This window comes from Giraffa tippelskirchi, chromosome 7, assembly GCF_054371585.1.
Source record: "Giraffa tippelskirchi isolate mGirTip1 chromosome 7, T2T-mGirTip1v1.2.pri, whole genome shotgun sequence".
Taxonomy (NCBI): domain Eukaryota; kingdom Metazoa; phylum Chordata; class Mammalia; order Artiodactyla; family Giraffidae; genus Giraffa; species Giraffa tippelskirchi.
The window spans coordinates 43,272,592-43,290,061 of NC_137281.1; the positions used below are offsets into that span (position 1 = coordinate 43,272,592).

Consider the following 17,470-nt stretch of genomic DNA (forward strand, 5'->3'; position numbering starts at 1 on the left):
AGCTGGAGGCAGCATCATATCCCACAGGTAAAGAGCTTTATCCTAAAAGACTGCCTTCCTCTTCAGGTGCCAGTCACAAGTCCAGGTTGTCACTTGTGCTTCTGGCCGAATCAGATCTCCTCTCCTTGGGTTTGATTAATTTGCTAGTGTGACTCACAGAACTCAGAGAAACATTTTACTCACAAGATTACTGTTTATTATAAAAAGGTATAACTCAGGAATAGCCAAGTGGAAGAGATGTACAGGGCAAGGTGCATGGAGTTTCCATATTCTCTCCAGGTGCTCCACACTTCTCAAATCTGCATGTGTTTATGAACTTAGAGGCTCTCTAAACCTCACCTTTTTGGGATTTTATAGAAGCTTCATTAAGAGACAGGACTGATAAAATCATTGGCCATTGGGGATTGAACTCAATCTCCAGCTCCTCTCCACTCCCAAGCGGTCAATGGGGTGAGACTGAAAGTTCCAACTCTCTAATCACCTGGTTGGCTCCCTTGGACTACTAGCTCCCATTTTTAAGCACTTCCCAAAAGTCATCTTGTTAACATGACAAACCTTACTGCTTTCCTCACCTAACAAATTCCAAGGGTTTTAGGAGCTCTGTGCCAGAAACTGGGATGAAGACCAAATATATATTTCTTATTACAAATCACAATATCTCAACAGGGCTCCTTGGAAAAGAGGTCTCATTTTCACTTCATTATCAGCAGCCAATATTTAAGGCTGAGTTCTGCCCCCTGTCCCATGACTCTCACTATTGTCAAAGGTCCCACATTCTTTGGTGGGGGCTCAGTCCTGCTTTGAGCATCACTAGGAGGACAGCTCAGAGCAGCTCCTCACCTTTCTGCCCACCTGTGTGCACCTTTCACCTTGCACTTCCTCTTGAGCTGAGGGTGTGAGGGGCAGGGCTCCAGGCAGGGCCGAGGGAGGTCTTCAGTGGGAAGGCAGCAGTTTGCCTCCACAACACTAATTTCCCCGGAGGAACATTGCCCAGGAATCGCAGTCCAGACTCAAGTCCTAAAGAACTGAAGTCAGTGTGGAACCTGAATGGAGACATGCAAAAGAGGATAGCTCTCAGCAGAGGGCATTTTCATGTATTTGATAAATATCTACTGGGCATCCACTGTCTGAGGAGGTACAGGTCTATCATCTGTAGATGCAGCAGTTTCTGAAACAGGGCTTATGTTCTGGTGCAGAAGTCAGGCAATAAACAATTGGAAATACAGAAAAAGGTAAACACACCATGAGAAAGGGTTTGAAGCAATAGGAAGCAATGACTGGCTGGGCTGTTGTGGGGAGCTGTTGATGTGGATAGTGTGGTCAGAGATGGCTTCTCTGGGGAGGGATGTTGAAAAATCAGTCATAAGAACATGACTGTAGAATGTTCCAGGCAGAGCAAGAGCAAATTCCCTGAAACTGAACCAGGTCAGATTTGTAAAGTCCAGGCAAGTGGAGGCAGTATCTAATGACAAGGAAGGCAAGGATAGCGAGTGAGGCCAGATCCTTATGTGGCCTTGAAGGCCATGGCAAGGGCACAGGGAGGGTTTTAAGGGATGCCATAGACTTTGCCTGGTGATTTTAAAAGTTCACAGGGGATGCTGTGGTGAGAAGAATGGACCGACTGCAGGGGGCCAAGACTGGCAGCAAGGAAATTGCAGAGGATGGGGGTGGGTGGCAGTGGTGCTGCACACATCCAGGGTGGGTTCCTGGGATGTCTGCTGGGAATTGGAAATTCATTTTCCAGCCCTTCTGGTCCCCAGAGCCATGCTGGGCCCCATCCCACAGCTGTTCTCCTGGAAGTCAGAAGCTAGGACCCTCATCGGTGGTGTGGTCTGTGTTATAGTGGGGGCTAGGGGACACAGGGAGGCCTGGGCATAGTGGGGAAGAGCCTCCCAGGGGTGCTCCTAGGACTAGATGTTTCTAAGAGGTCAGCAAGGGCACAGTTGATGCCTCTGGAGCTGCAGGTGACTTGCTGAGTTGGGATGAAGGAAAGGCATTCTCTCAGACAGGTTGGACACCCGACAGACCTTGCTGTGGACATAGTTTCCTGGGCTTCTCTGATCCACCAAGAGAGATGCTGGCGTCAGCATGCCCAGACAGCTGGCAAAGCACTCCCTTCTGGTTCTGTACATCAGCTCGGCCGTCTCCCAGCTGTGAGGAATGGAGAAACAGTTGGGTTGAGCAGCAGGAGACAGTGAAATGCCTGCTATCTACTCTTCGGTAATATAGCTTTCAACTCATAACTCTATAGGTTACGAAGGGGGTGGTCAGGGTAGAAATATTCTCACTATTATTTTTATGGCAATTGTGGTCACTTCTAAATGCTGGCACCCATAAGCCCTTTAAGTATATTTTCTCATTTGATTCTCACAACAATCTATAAAATACATACTATTCTTATCTCCATTTTACAGATGTGGAAACAGAGTCTAAGGTCATAATACGGTTACTGGCCCTGGCCTTTGGACTCTTTAATGAATAGAAATTGATAAAGTCAGATGAAAATATCAGGCAGGGCTTTACTGGGACTTATGCTGTAGCACAAGGGAGCCAAAGCAAGAAACAGTCACTCCTGCCCAATCCCAGAGAGGAGTTGCTTGGGTCCTTAAATGGTGTAGCAATGTGGGCAGGTCTGTGGATTGGGCAGGAGACGCAGCTAAATTGGTCTGTCCACCCCCTTGGTGGGTGGGATCATGTGTAGTGTCTGCTTTTGGCACCTCAGGTATGGCAGATGATTTGTGGCCTTTTTTATCCTGTTGCTCATAATTGCCCCAATGGTTGATGCGTGCAGTTATTTTTAGTTACTTATAGTTTCTTGGTGGGTTTCCCAGGTGGCACTTGTGATAAAGAACCTGCCTGCCAATGCAGGAGACATAAGAGATGGGAGTTCAACCCCTGAGGTGGGAAGATCCCCTGGAGGGGAGCATGGCAACCCACCCCAGTATTCTTATTTGAAAAATCCCATGGACAGGGAGCCTAGTGGGCTACAGTCTATAGGGTCACACAGAGTCGGACACGACTGAAGCCACTTAGCACACACACATATTTTCTTTGTATCCTATTGCTCAAGGAGTCTTTGTCCAGGAGCAAGCTCTCTGGCTGAGGATCCTGGGTCCCAGCCTATCTCAGTACTAGTCAGTGTACAAACCAGTATCAGAACCCAGGCAGTCTGGCTGCAGCTATATCCACAACATTATACTGGCCTTAGCTTGGGTGGGTGAGGGGACCCCCTGGGGGCTGAATGGGGCACTTTATGGGTGCTATTTGGAGACTTTGCTCCAGCTGAATTGACATGATATTAGTGGGGGAGGAACAAGGTTGAGATGACCTATGAATGCCAGGAACCAGAAGACAGAGAAGAATTCTATCAGAGAACATCACAAAATAGACAGAAGCCACTGGACCATCTCACTGGGTTATGTGGGGTGGGGTATTTCTGGGGACATCAGTTATTTCTGCCTGCCCAGAACTAATCCTCTCCTTTCATTTTTCCTTAAAGGACTCCTTTCCACTCTTATCCATCAGGTATGGCTGAGGCTGACTTCATCCCCAGCTCAAAGGTGGGCATAGGACACAGGCGTCATCAATAAGGGTGTTAGGATTTCTGTAGAACCATCAAGAAAGAAATGTTTTTCCTTTTCTGGGGTTCCTAACCTGGTAGGATATTGTTGGCCACATGGTCTGAGAATCAAGCCCACAGAGAAGAAAGCAGAACTGAGATACAGGGAGGGAGATTCCTGACAAGATCGCTGGATCCAACCATACCTGCAGCACTTCTGGACATTTTGGACATGCTAAGATTAATCCTTATAGTGCTGAAACCTGAGCTGGATTACTGTCACTTGCATGGAAAAGACACGGGTGCCTCTCTCCAAAGCCAGCCAGTTCCATTCTAATGGGAACTCAGGGTGTGATTTCTGCACCCAGCCTATTCTTCCTCCTAGGCTCATGGGTCAAGAGCTGCATGTGTGTAAGTGTATATGTGTGTGTATGTGTCTCTGTGTGTATATATGTCTGTGTATATGTGTCCGTGTGTGTGTGTTTCTCTTTCTCTATGTCTTTGTGTGTCTGTGTGTTTATGTGTCTCTGTGTGTGCCTATAGGGTGTATGTGTGGAGAGTGATGTACACAATGCTGGTGCTCAGATGGGCCTGTGCTGCAGTGGGGGGCCCTGGGCTCCAGATTCTGGAGCTTTGGCAGAGATGACATTGGATTAGGCTCTGCGAGATGCTGGCTCTTTCTTTCTTTTCCACATTGGCTGTTCAGTGGCTGAGTCTCAGGGCCAAGCTTGCCCCCATCATCTTGATGAGTGGTATCCCTGAATCGTGGAGCTGGTATAACCAACCCTGGGCCCACATTTCTATGCACCACCTTTTCCTGCTGTTATGTTTTTTGATCTCAGGTGGCGTTGGCCTGCAGAGACTTGAAGCAGGGCTTTGGTTCCCTGGCCAGAGATTGAGGTTGGGTCACAGCAGTGACTGAATCCTAGTCACTAGACCAGTAGTCAGTAAGGCCCTGGCCCTTCAGCTTTGCATAGAAAGAATTCCCACAGAGATGGAAAGTAGTGAAACAAATAAAGTACTTATTAGGAGGAAAAAAAGAGTACAGTACATGTGGATAGACACACAGGCAGACTCAGAGAGAGTCCCTGAGTTGTGTCCTCGTAGTAGCTTGAATCACTTTTATGGGGCATTTCTTCTGATTTTCCTTTGGCCAATCATTCTGATTTGCCTGGTTCAGAGTACATACTTGGTATATTTCAGGGTCCTCCTATGTGTTCACATGCATCTTTTACCCAAGATGGATTGCACTGCAGAGGCATATGCATAGTGAGCATCAGTTAGTATCACTCCCCTTTTGACCTGCAAGGAGACTTTCTGCCTCTATGCAGTTGAGGACCACAAATTTCTCATACTCTGATTTTAAGAATGAAAAATATATAGTCTGAGAAGGGCCCAACCTCCTCTCTCAGTTGTCCTGCCATTCTTGGAGGCAGTCCATAGGGCATGAATCTCCAATTGCTTTACCCTGGGGGCCCATCTACCTCCTGTCTCATTTTCAAGAAAGAATAATTCCAAGCCTCCTTTAATTATCTAGGTGAGTGGTTCCTAAGTGAGGATCCACTAGTCAAATTGAGCCCAAATGTTTGTCTTATTTGGTCCAAAGAATGTTTAAAAATTTAAGAATGTTAAAAATAAGTTTCCAACTTAAAAGAATCAGGGAATTCTATCTTCAAAAAATTCCTATTTCTGGGTTTTCTTGAAAAAACGAGAAGATCTAAGAAGTTTGTATTAAATAGTGCTGGCTTACTCCAGCTGGGGAGCAGGATGCCTGCTCTCAGCTTCACGTGGACCCCTCTGTCACTCACCAGCTCTGTGACCTCACACTTGGGGATGCCAGTTTCTCTCACTGATCTTACTGCCTGGCCATTGATTTGCATGTGACCCTGACCCTAGACAGAGAGAGCCCCAAATGTCAGAGCTGGAAAGGACCCCAGCAATAACCGCATTCATGCAGAGAACTGAAAATGGTAGTAGAGAATGCCAAGTTTCTGAGCACTTTCCCAGGGAATGATCAAGATAGCTACCATCACTCAGATGATTTTGATGGACTAGTCATACGGTGCATGTCATGGCAGCAGCTTCTTACTCCTCACCATGAGTGTGTGGTATGTGTCACAAAGGAGAACTCAGAGGTCAGAGAAGTTATGTAACTTAAACAGGATCATAGGGAAGGCAGTTGAAAAGGCATTTGGGTCTTGCTTTTTCTGATTCCATTTCCATCAGATGTCAGGTTGGAACAGCTGTCTTTTGGAGTCCTTCTAGTCCTACACTTTTGTGGGTCTTCACACTTGATCTTTTTGGAACATTTCTCCATTGTCTCTCCTTTTCTCCATTGAATGTGGGCAGGACCACACTCCTCTGCTGTAGAAATGGCCCCAAGGTTAGCCTAAGTAGCATTTGCAACTCTTGGTTAAGTTTCAAAATTGTCCAGTCCAGTTCTAGATTGGGGGTAGTCAGAGTGAAGTAGCTATGGCAACTGCTGCCAGCCAGGACAGGTGCAATTTAACCTCAGTTAATGGTCTCTCTATGCACAATTATAATTTAGTATAAGAAGTCAAAAGTGGCAAAGAAGCTGCATTAAGATTTCTTGTGGGTTGACAGTAATTACCAAATAATCGTTATGGGAATAAATGGGCTTCTGTGTTAGTGAAGAGTTTTATTGTTTCTTTAAAAAATATTTGGGAATGAAGATCAAGGTCTCATATCCATCACTTAAATCCCCAAGAACCACAGGTCCACAAGGTATTAGAGCAAGGACTCTGTAGTTCAGCTGAGTCAAGTAACTGCCCACAGGAGAGATCAATAGAAACCACCCCAAGAAAAGCTTAAAGACAGTCACCCAGGTTTTGCTTGCCCACCCTCAGCAGAGGGAGGCACATACATTGAGTTGAAGATGAATTCATTATTTCTAGATGGCTCCTTGGTATTAAGAGCATGGATTCTAGAGTTGACTCTGGGTTCAAATCCTGGATCAACCCACAGCTTTAGCTTGTTCCTGAATCTCTCAGAGCTTCTATTTCCTCATCTGTTGAATAGGAGTAACTGTGGTACTAAAGTCTCAGCTGGTTGTAAGTACTCAGTGAGGTGATGTACACAAAGCACCCAGTCACGGCAATTGCCTAGTGAATTGTCACAAGGGATCATTGTTGTTGTCATTGCTATTATTATGAACCTAGGTGAGCTCTGTCTCACTGTGTGATGCTTGATATCACAGAGCCTTTTCTGTGAATGTCAGCAGTGTCTTCCTTGAGCCTCAATTATATGTGTCCCACTGTCAGCTTCTCAGTTCAGTTGCTCAGTTGTGTCCAATTCTGTGACCCCATGAACCGCAGCACACCAGGCCTCCCTGTCCATCACCAACTCCCAGAGTTTACTCAAAGTCATGTCCATTGAGTCAGTGATACCATCCAACCATCTCATCCTCTGTCATCCCCTTCTCCTCCTGCCCTCAATCTTTCCCAGCATCGGGGTCTTTTCAAATGAGTCAGCTCTTCACATCAGATGGCCAAAGTATTGGAATTTCAGCTTTAACATCAGTCTTTCCAATGAACACCCGGGCCTGATCTCCTTTAGGATGGACTGGTTGGATTTCCTTGCAGTCCAAGGAACTCTCAAGAGTCTTCTCCAACACCACAGTTCAAAAGCACCAATTCATACATTGATATGAATCAGCCATGGGTTTACATGTGTTCCCCTTCCTGGACCCCCCAGGTATGGCAAAAACTATTACAATATTGTAAAGTAATTAGCCCCCAACTAAAATAAATAAATTTATAAAAAAAAAAAAAAGCACCAATTCTTCGGTGCTCAGCTTTCTTTGTAGTCCAACTCTCATATCCATATATGACTACTGGAAAAACCATAGCCTTGGCTAGATGGACCTTTGTTGACAAAGTAATGTCTCTACTTTTTAATATGCTGTCTAGGTTGGTCATAACTTTCCTTCCGAGAAGTAAGCGTCTTTTAATTTCATGGCTGCAATCACCATCTGCAGCCCCCAAAAATAGTCAGCCACTGTTTCCACTGTTTCCCCATCTATCTGCCATGAAGTGATGGGACCAGATGCCGTGATCTCAGTTTTCTGAATGTTGAGTTTTAAGCCAACTTTTTCACTCTCCTCTTTCACTTTGATCAAGCGGCTCTTTAGTTCTTCCTCATTTTCTGCCATAAGGGTGGTGTCATCTGCATATCTGAGGTTATTGATATTTCTCCTGGCAATCTTGATTCCAGCTTATGCTTCTTCCAGCCGAGTGTTTCTCCTGATGTACTCTGCATAGAAGTTAAATAAGCAGGGTGACAATATACAGCCTTGACGTACTCCTTTTCCTATTTGGAACCAGTCTGTTGTTCCATGTCCAGTTCTAACTGTTGCTTCCTTACCTGCATACAGGTTTCTCAAGAGGCAGGTCAGGTGGTCTACTATTCCCATCTGTTTCAGAATTTTCCACAGTTGATTGTGATCCACACAGTCAAAGGCTTTAGCATAGTCAATAAAGCAGAAATAGATGTTTTTCTGGAACTCTCTTGCTTTTTCGATGATCCAGCGGATGTTGGCAATTTGATCTCTGGTTCCTCTGCCTTTTCTAAAACCAGCTTGAACATCTGAAAGTTCATGGTTCACATATTGCTGAAGCCTGCTTGGAGAATTTTAAGCATTACTTTACTAGCATATGAGATGAGTGCAAATGTGCAGTAGTTTGAGCATTCTTTGGCATTGTCTTTCTTTGGGATTGGAATGAAAACTGGCCTTTTCCAGTCCTGTGGCCACTGCTGAGTTTTCCAAATTTGCTGACATATTGAATGCAGCACTTTCACAGCATCATCTTTCAGGATTTGAAATAGATCAACTGGAATTCCATCACCTCCACTAGCTTTGTTCGTAGTGATACTTTAATTTTGATACATTTGATACATACAATTTTGATAATTTAATTGTGATACTGATACAAAATTCTTCTAATTTTGAAGGATGATTCTGTAGCTAAGCTCCTTGGTCACCATTGATCCTGCTTGACTCCATCTGATAGATGAGGAAACTGGACAGCAGAGAGGGAAAGACACTTATGTTCCCAAGTCAGGCTGCCAGATGTAGCCATAAACATACACGATGCCAGCAAAATTTGAATGTCAGATAAAAAAATGTCATCTCTAACAAAGGCACATCCCAAATATTCCAAAGGGGCATACTTGTTTACCTGTAATTCAAATTCTGTATTATATCTGGCAATCCTATCCCCAGGTCACATGACAAGCAGGTTCCAGAAACTGGACTGAGAGCTGGGTTTCCTGAGTCTCACTTTACTATTCTTTTCACTAGACCAAGGATTTCAGGGACACAGTCTGTGTACTTCCGTCCATTCCTCCTGTGTCCAGGGCAGCCTGTATTTGGTAATCATGGAATCTCTCTTCCTGAGCTCCACCTGGACCTCAGGACTGCTTGCTTGATCAAGGCTGCCCTCCCTCTTAAAGTCCATTTGCATCCCTGGCACTAGATGCTGCTGCTGTGTCCTCAGAGTTCCTTGCAGTGAGTCAGTTCTACCCCCCACTGTCTTGTCCAGGGGTTTTACTTGTGTCTGACCCTTTCCACACTGCGAGTCCTGTACCCCAGTCCTGGAACAGATAGATGTCAATAAGGTTTGCTAGATGAGGCAGCACAGCCTCCAGCCGACTTCAGAAGGAGAAATCATTTCTGATGCTCTTTCCCTAAGTAAGAGCTGAGAAAATGAAGCTAGTAAGAACCGGGTTCAAATCTGGAATGGGGCAGGGAGAGGCCTTCCCACATTTAAGGTTGAACTGGGTCTCCTTATTTTCATTTCTCACAAACACATCTGAGGTTGGCCCTGGCAGGTACGTAGGTGAAGCGGGCCAGATGAGGGTCATGAAAAATAGCTCACATGGGCCCCCTGCCCCTCAGACCTGGCTGTTCTTTGCCCAGTGGGCGTAGGAACCTGGGCTGGCCAGATGTTCCCATTTTTCTAAAGAAGTCTAAATCTGGATCTTTATATGAAATCTTCTGTTTTGTAAATAATGATTTTACCTTTTCCCAAGGACCTCATGAATGGTAGCGAAACAGAGCTGACCACAGCTTCAGTCACAGGGAGAACAGCAGGTCAGGATCCTTCCTTAGTATTCCCATGGAGGATTCACCTGCCACCTAGCTCTAAGCCATCCCAAGCCAGCCTACCAGGAGGCCTCACTCCCTGTGCTGGGAGCCTGGGATAAGGTGGCCCCACCTCACTCAGAGCGACAAAAGCAGAGAGATTAATAAAGATTCCAGCCCTGCTGATCTATCATCTTCTGGCATCAAATTACACACGTATCCCATTATCATTACAGAGCTTTTGGGTTAATTGCAAATCAGGGAGTTAAGATTATTAATGTGAGTGGAAGCTTATGGGGGTAAGGGGAGGGCTCAGACCCAGCTGGCCGCTGGCTGGCCCCTGGCTGGGGCGGGGGGGTCTCCCACCAGCTGCTGACCTCCTACTCTCTCCTACTTCAGCCACACTCCACATCTCCCCCCCTACTGGCTTGGGCACGTGCCTTCCAACCATTTCCCAGGAACTCTGCAGCAGGAGCATTAAAAGCAAATGTGCTCATTACACCTGATGGCGTACAAGCCAGGCAGAGGAAATTAGTAACGATTAGGGCGTCATTAGGAGGAGATGTCTCTCTTCACCCAAAATATTGACGGCAAAAAACCCAGCCGTGCAGATAACAAATGGATGAGACTCAGACACACAAAGCACTGTTGTGATGATCAATGTTGTCCCGAATATACCCCAGACATCACCCAAACAGAACAGTTAGCAGCTGTTCCAGGTCTTTTTAGCTATTGCAAAAATAGTATTTGGATGTCCTGGTACATTCTTTTTATCACGGTGTTTTACCAAACTCCCTAGGACAGTAAAGTAGAACACCTGAGTGATGTGGATTTTTAATTTTCAGAGGTCACAAAGGGCTGCCCTAAGCTGCCTTGATAGCTCAGTTGGTAAGGAATCCTCCTGCAATGCAGGAGACCCCGGTTTGATTCCTGGGTCGGGAAGATCTGCTGGAGAAGGGATAGGCTAACCACTCCAGTATTCTTGGGCTTTCTTTGTGGATCAGCTGGTAAAGAATCCACCTGCAATGCAGGAGACAAGGGTTCGATCCCTGGGTTGGGAAGATCCCCTGGAGAAGGGAACGGCTACCCACTGCAGTATTCTGGCCTGGAGAATTCCATGGACTCTATAGTCCATGGGGTCGAAAAAAGTTGGACACGACTGAGTGACTTTCACTTCACTTCACTTCAAACTGCCTTCAAATACAAGTTGTTTAGGCTGCATGATGCTTTCAAAAATTAGAATAGATTGCTGATGTGGGTATAAACATTCAGATTTCTCCATTCCCTAGAAAAATTGGACTAGTGCTGGGCCCAGGACTCTATACAGACAATAGCCCACAAGAGGTGAGTGTTGACTGCCCTGTTAAATACACTACCAGTTTTACCACAGTCTGCATCACTCCCATCTTATTCCAAACAGCATGACAGAGTGGCAGTTCCCATTTATTGTAGCCCTTATTATACAATATCCCTTGGCCCTCTTCCCTTACTGAATAGCTAACTCTGTGGGCATTTGAGTTTGTAGATCATGTTAGAGTTTATCCTTTCTCTTAAGACAGACATAGTTCTTAAAAACACAGTTTGGATTGTGTTCTCCATTTCCTCAAAATCTTCAGAGTTCTTCCTCCCATCACACACTACCATCACCAGCATCACCGAGTACCTGTAGGATGAAGGCCATGCAGCCATCTAAACCTTTTGTGACCCTGACCTTCTTACTTGCCCCGCTTCTTCACCTGCAGTGCCCTGTGCACTTGGATCTCTACCTACTCTGGATTGCCTCCCACATGGATGTACACGGCTTCTCTCACCACCCAGACTTTGATGTCACAGTCCCTCCAGCCTAGAAAGTTTATCCCTTGTTTATTCTTTCACAGAGAACTTTTCTGCATCCTTCAGGGCAACCTCCCATTGTCCATTCTGGCCCTTCAATCAGGATGGCACTCCAGAGTGACTTGTGTGCCCTGCTTCACTGCTTCTCAGCTACCCACTTGCCTATTTGCTGGACTCTCTCACACCAAAGCAGGAACATCTCCAGGGCAGGTTCCTGCCTTCCCATCCATGCTACCCACGAGGATGCAGTCAGCTTTGCTCTTAAGTACTCAGTAGACCTCTATTAAATGGATTTGCTTGGCAGTAGACAATTTTTTTTTTCCTCATGAAGTGTGTGGTTTCTGGTTGAGTTCTCAGACTTTGCTGATGTTCTAAGTGTGTTAATTCCCACCAAGTGCTTTAATGAGGTCTGGTGGTCCTGTCCAGTGCCCACCAGCCTGGGGTTTATGGTCTTTCACTTCTTGCTCTAATCTGGCAGTTTGTTTTTAGACTGGTTCTTCCCAAGGTCCCCACACTGCTGAGGGGTCTTCCATTCTCCTCAATGAACCAATTTAATACAAAACACATTTACTAGGTTATTAGACTAGTTTAAGAGAAGACCACAAAGTTGGCTTAAACTGATCACTCAGAATGGACTGAAAAACCACTGTGCTGGATGTTGAAGACAATTTTCGACAGGGACTCACAAACTGATCTTCCATACAGAAATTGCACAGATCCTAAAAGTATGGGCTTCCCAGGTGGCACAGTGGTAAAGAATCTACCTACCAGTGCTGGAGACACAAGAGATGTGGGTTTGATCCCTGGGTTGGAAAGATCCCACGAAATAGGAAACAGCAACCTGCTCCAATATTCTTGCCTGGAAAATTCCTTGGACAGAGGAGCCTGGCCATAAAGAGTTGGACATGACTGAGCTACTGACGTCACACATAAAGGTATGGCACAATTTTTATGGCACAAGGTACACAGCTGTGTAACCACACCCAGCTCAAGAATCAGAACATGGCAGCAGCACCAAAGTCCCCTTCAGGATTCTAATCACTAAACCCTCCTCTAAGAGTAACCACAGTATTGACTTTTCATGGAAGAATAGTTTTCTCTGCTTTGGTACTTTAGATAAAATTATAAGATATGCCCTGCTTTGTTTCTTTCACTCAATACTACGCTTTCAAGTATTAAGTATGCTGGTATGCTGGGAAAGGTTGAAGGCGGGTGGGGTAGGGGACAGCAGAGGATGAGATGGTTGAATGGCATCACTGATTCAGTGGACATGAGTTTGAGCAAGCTCCAGGAGATAGTGAAGAACATGGAAGCCTGGTGTGCTGCAGCCCATGGGGTCTCAAAGAGTCAGACACTAGTGAGTGACTGAACAACAACAATAATGCTTTTAACATTCATCCATACTGTTGTATGTATTGGTATCATCCATTCTCACTGCCTTATAGTAGTATTCTGCCATGTGAATATATTACCCTTTACCAGTCTGTTCTTCCATTGATGAACATTTGGGTTCATCATTTTGGGTTCCACGTTTGGCTGCTGTGAACATTCTAGTCTATGTCTTACAGTAAACACACAGATGTGTTCCCGCAGGATGTAGCCCTAGGAGTGGAATTGCTGGGTCATAGACTGGTGCATATTCAGATTTGGTATTTACTGCCAAAAAGTTTTCCAAAGTGGTTGTTACGCATTAATTTTTAAGATTTATTCCTTCTTTAATTAATTCATTCAATAATGACTTAACACCTGTTTTGAGTAAGCCATTGTGCTAATTGCTGGAGAAACTATAAAGATGGATAAGAACTAGTCATGACCTTGATGTATTTTAAAGCTGTCAGTGGATATTCATTGCCTGCCGGTTAACTCTAAATACCTTAGACTGGCACCCAAACCACTCATCCATGTAGAGTTATGTTATTTCACCTGGCCATAGGCTTGAAACTTAATGCCTTACCCTCTTCTTCATCTGGCAATTGCTTCCCGTTCCTTGAGGCCCAGATCAAATGCAACTGCCTGCCTGAAGCCCTCTTCTTCTCTCATGTAAGCTTCCAAACCACCCTATATCCTAGTTTTATCTCACTGTAAAACAGTGCTTGATCACTTCTCTATTCAGCTGAGACATGAGTATTTACTTATCTTTGTATCTCCAGCATCTGGTTCACAGAAGAGTCCCAGAAATGTTTACTGAGTGAACCAATGATCTCCAAGTGTACATTTCCTATTCCTTCAGTTCAGTCCCTGGCTTTGATTTGGGGTGCACCCCTCCAGGTCACAGACAACCAGACCCCAATGGTGGTTCAAGGGAGAGCAGGTGATGTGATCCTACCCCATGGAGTAGACTTCAGGGCTTCTGTGAGAGCTTCCGGTAAAGAGAATACATGGCTGGAGCATCTGGCTGCCATCTTGCTACCAGGTAAAGTCTGAGACTGGAGCCAACTTGGGGAAGAGAAATATACATATATACACACCCCACTCACTCATACACGCCTATATGATATATATGGATATAAGAATAAATGAATAAAATTCTACTTTCCCCATTAAGTCTTCCAAGCCTATTCCCCATGTCTCCCTTCTTATTATTCATCTTCACTGCACCCAAAATAAGTTCCTACAACTGTATATTTCATCATCTCCACTCCTTTCCTGGGTACCTCTCATCTACCCAATATGATTGCAATTTCTCTTGTGAATGGTATTCTAATCCCTCTGCATATAAATACTTTCTTTTCATGTAAGGGAGGGAGAGGGAATAACATATACCAAGAAATGTGCTAACACTGAAGACTTTGAACAATATAAAGTTTTAACATCAAGGAGGTTATATGTTAGTGAAGGGAGACAGACCAAAAACAAATTAACCAAACTCCTAATTTATTCCTACTCCCCTCCCCACTATCCTCTTTGGTAACTATAAGTTTGTTTTCTAGGTATGTAAGTCTATTCCTGTTTTGTAAATAAGTTCATTTGCATCATTTTTTTTTTAGGTTTCACGTATAAGTGATATCAGGAGGCTTCTCTGGCAGCTCAGTTAGTAAAGAATCCACCTGTGATTCAGAAAACTCACGTTTGATACCTGGGTCAGTAAGATCCCTTGGAGAATGGCATGGCAACCCACTTCATTGTTCTTGCCTGGAGAACTCCGTGGGCAGAGGATCCTGGGATTGCAAAGAGTTGGACTTGACTGAGCAACTAATACTTTTACTTTCATAAGTGATATCACATAATATTTGTATTTGCCTGACTTATTTCACTTAATATGATAATCTCTAGCTTCATCCATGTTGCTTCAGACAGCATTATTTCATTCTTTTATGGCTAATATTACTATATATATATATGTATATATATATACCCAACATATATATTTACAATAGTGCTGCTGTGAACACTGGGGTGCATCTATCTTTTCAAATTAGAATTTGGGATTGATATACAAGTACTACTATACATAAAATAGGTAAACAGCAAGGACCTATTTTATAGCACAGGGAACTATACTTAATATCTTGCAATAATCTATAATGGTAAAATATCTGAAAAAGAATATGTATGTATATATATATCTTAATCACTTTGTTGTATAATTGAAACTGATGCAACATTGTAAATTAACTGTAAATTAACTGTAATTATTTCAATTGAAAAAGAAAGTAAAAGGAAAAAACCCCAAATAACCAGACAAATAAAGTAACTGACAGATTGTAGTGAGTGCTACGACAGAAATAAACAAAAAAAATCATGGGAAGACCCTTTATGTATAAAAAGTTCAAGAAACTTCCTCTTTGAGGAAGTGACATTTAAGCTGATATACAAATTATGACAGGGGCTAGCCACGTGAAGAGCCAACCTAAGGGCACCCAGATAAGGCAAACAGCATGTGCTGGTATGCTGGAGTGGGGATGAGCTTGCCATGCTCAAGGAAACCAAAAGCCAGTGAGACTGGCACATGGTTAGTGAAGTATGTAATGTGTATTGAAAGCTAGGCAAGGGCTAGATCACACAGTGCCTTACTGGTTGTGGTAAATCAACTGGTTGTGATTTGGGTTTTTTCTGTGAAAAATTGGAAAGCACAGAAAGGTCTTGAGCAGAGAAATGACATGATATGATTTGTGTTTTTAGGTTGATCTGTTGTGGGGAGAATAGGCTGTCAGGAGCAAGAGCAGTATCTGGAAGTTATTTAAGCAGCTTCTGGGTGAAATATGGTATTTCAGAGTCGGTTTTAGGAATGGAGATAAGGGTACATATTTGGAATCTCTTTGGAAGTAGAGTAAACATGACAGACTCATGGATTAGGAATTAAGGAAAAGAGCAGAAGCAAAGATGTCTCCTAGGTTCCAGCTTCAGCATCTGGGTACATGGCAGTTCCACTCACTGAGATGAAGAAGATGTGAGGAGAGGGCAGGATAGTGTGCTTGGCTGCAGGAAGACCATGAGTTCACCTTGGTAACTTGGTGTGGCCCTTGAAAAGAATAAACGATTTGGACAAGGGAAAATATGAAAGTGTTTGAGTTCAGGAGAGATGATAAGGAGGTGGCTAACACCTGTTGGTATTTGAAGATGGTTGAGCCAGAGCCTCAAAATAGTTTTGATTATCCCTGGGATTTAGCCATGTAACCTTTGCTCAAACAAACAAGGTTTGATTTGTGCTAGGGGAAAAATATTTGGGGAGATTTGATCAGTAATTCTTTCCATGCAGTTAAACACAGCAGCCCAAGAGTGAGCGATGGTATAATTTAATAATGCACAACATGCCACTGAGATGCAGTCTGGCTAACAGGAGTGATTAATAGCCACATACTGCATCTGTGACTTGTTTTCAGTAACGTTATGAGGAAGGAGGAGACAGAAATTCCTATTATACTATGACAACAAGGTCTAGACTTTGTAATTGCTGCCATATCAGGCAAGATCCATAGTGCACACAACATGATCCCCAAATTATAACACACACACACAAACCACACACACACACACACACACTTCATAGTCTTTGCAAGGTCAGAAAACCTAAGTAAACCAACCATTCTAGGTCTTAGTTGGATATGGCAAATGTTCAAGTATAGACCAACGGCATCAGGAAACTCAACTTACTGCACCATTGCAGGCTGTAAGTTTCCTCCATGTGACTTTTGACCAGTTAATATGGGTCAAAATTTTCTAAGTCTCATTCACTCACTCATTCTTTCAGAAAACTATTTTTTGAGTGCCAACTTCTTACCAGGAAATGTGAAGACACAGGGGTCATTGTGATGATTGTAACACACTTGATTTCTGCTCTCATGGAGCTTACAAGTCTAGCTGACTAGTCAAAGGGCCAATATTCCCATCTGTTCAATGAGTTCTGTGGACTAGATGATCTTCCAAAGTGAAAGTGAAGTTGCTCAGTCATGTCCAACTCTTGCAACCCCATGGACTGTAGCCTACCAGGCTCCTCTGTCTGGAATTTTCCAGGCAAGGGTACTGGAGTGGGTTGCCATTTCCTTCTCCAGGGGGATCTTCCAAAGCTTTCTTTATTTATAAACTTCTTAAAGTTAAAAGTAGGCATTAAGATTATAAACCATTCCTGAAAGTCTTTAATTGATTTTCTTAAAAATATCTATTAATTTTTTTCTAATTATAAAAGTATTATTTTCTCCTTGTAAAACTTTAGACATGATTGGTAAAGTGTCATGTAGTAAATGAAATTCCCCATTACAAATCCCTCCAGTAACAAAGGGGAAAATTGAAGTTGTTGCTATATTTAAGCAGTTCTAACATCTACATTTTATTTACATCTTAACATTTCCCAAATCAGAATGGGTCTGATAATTGTTATTGAAAGACAACAGTCATTATTATATGGTTGTCAGTGTTTATGCATGCCATCAAAGTCTGTAGCAGAGGTAACAGTAGGCTGGAATAAAATCCTGAAGATAATAATCCAGCACTATTTTAACAAATTCTCTATCAACAGTCCTCTTGATAGCAAAGAA

General features: G+C 43.7%; 1 long non-coding RNA gene across 2 annotated transcripts; it reads right to left on the bottom strand.

Annotated features, from left to right (window-relative positions):
* Positions 1 to 173: 173 nt before the first annotated feature.
* On the bottom strand, positions 174 to 14,653 carry LOC145512187 (uncharacterized). 2 transcript variants are annotated; one of them, XR_014058381.1, is made up of 4 exons: positions 14,563 to 14,653; positions 13,822 to 13,931; positions 2,028 to 2,151; positions 174 to 1,043 (listed from the first exon to the last, which is right to left on the bottom strand). It is a non-coding gene; the product is annotated as an uncharacterized LOC145512187 (long non-coding RNA). The 2 variants fall into 2 exon arrangements; XR_014058380.1 differs by having other exon boundaries at positions 14,572 to 14,601.
* Positions 14,654 to 17,470: the final 2,817 nt, after the last annotated feature.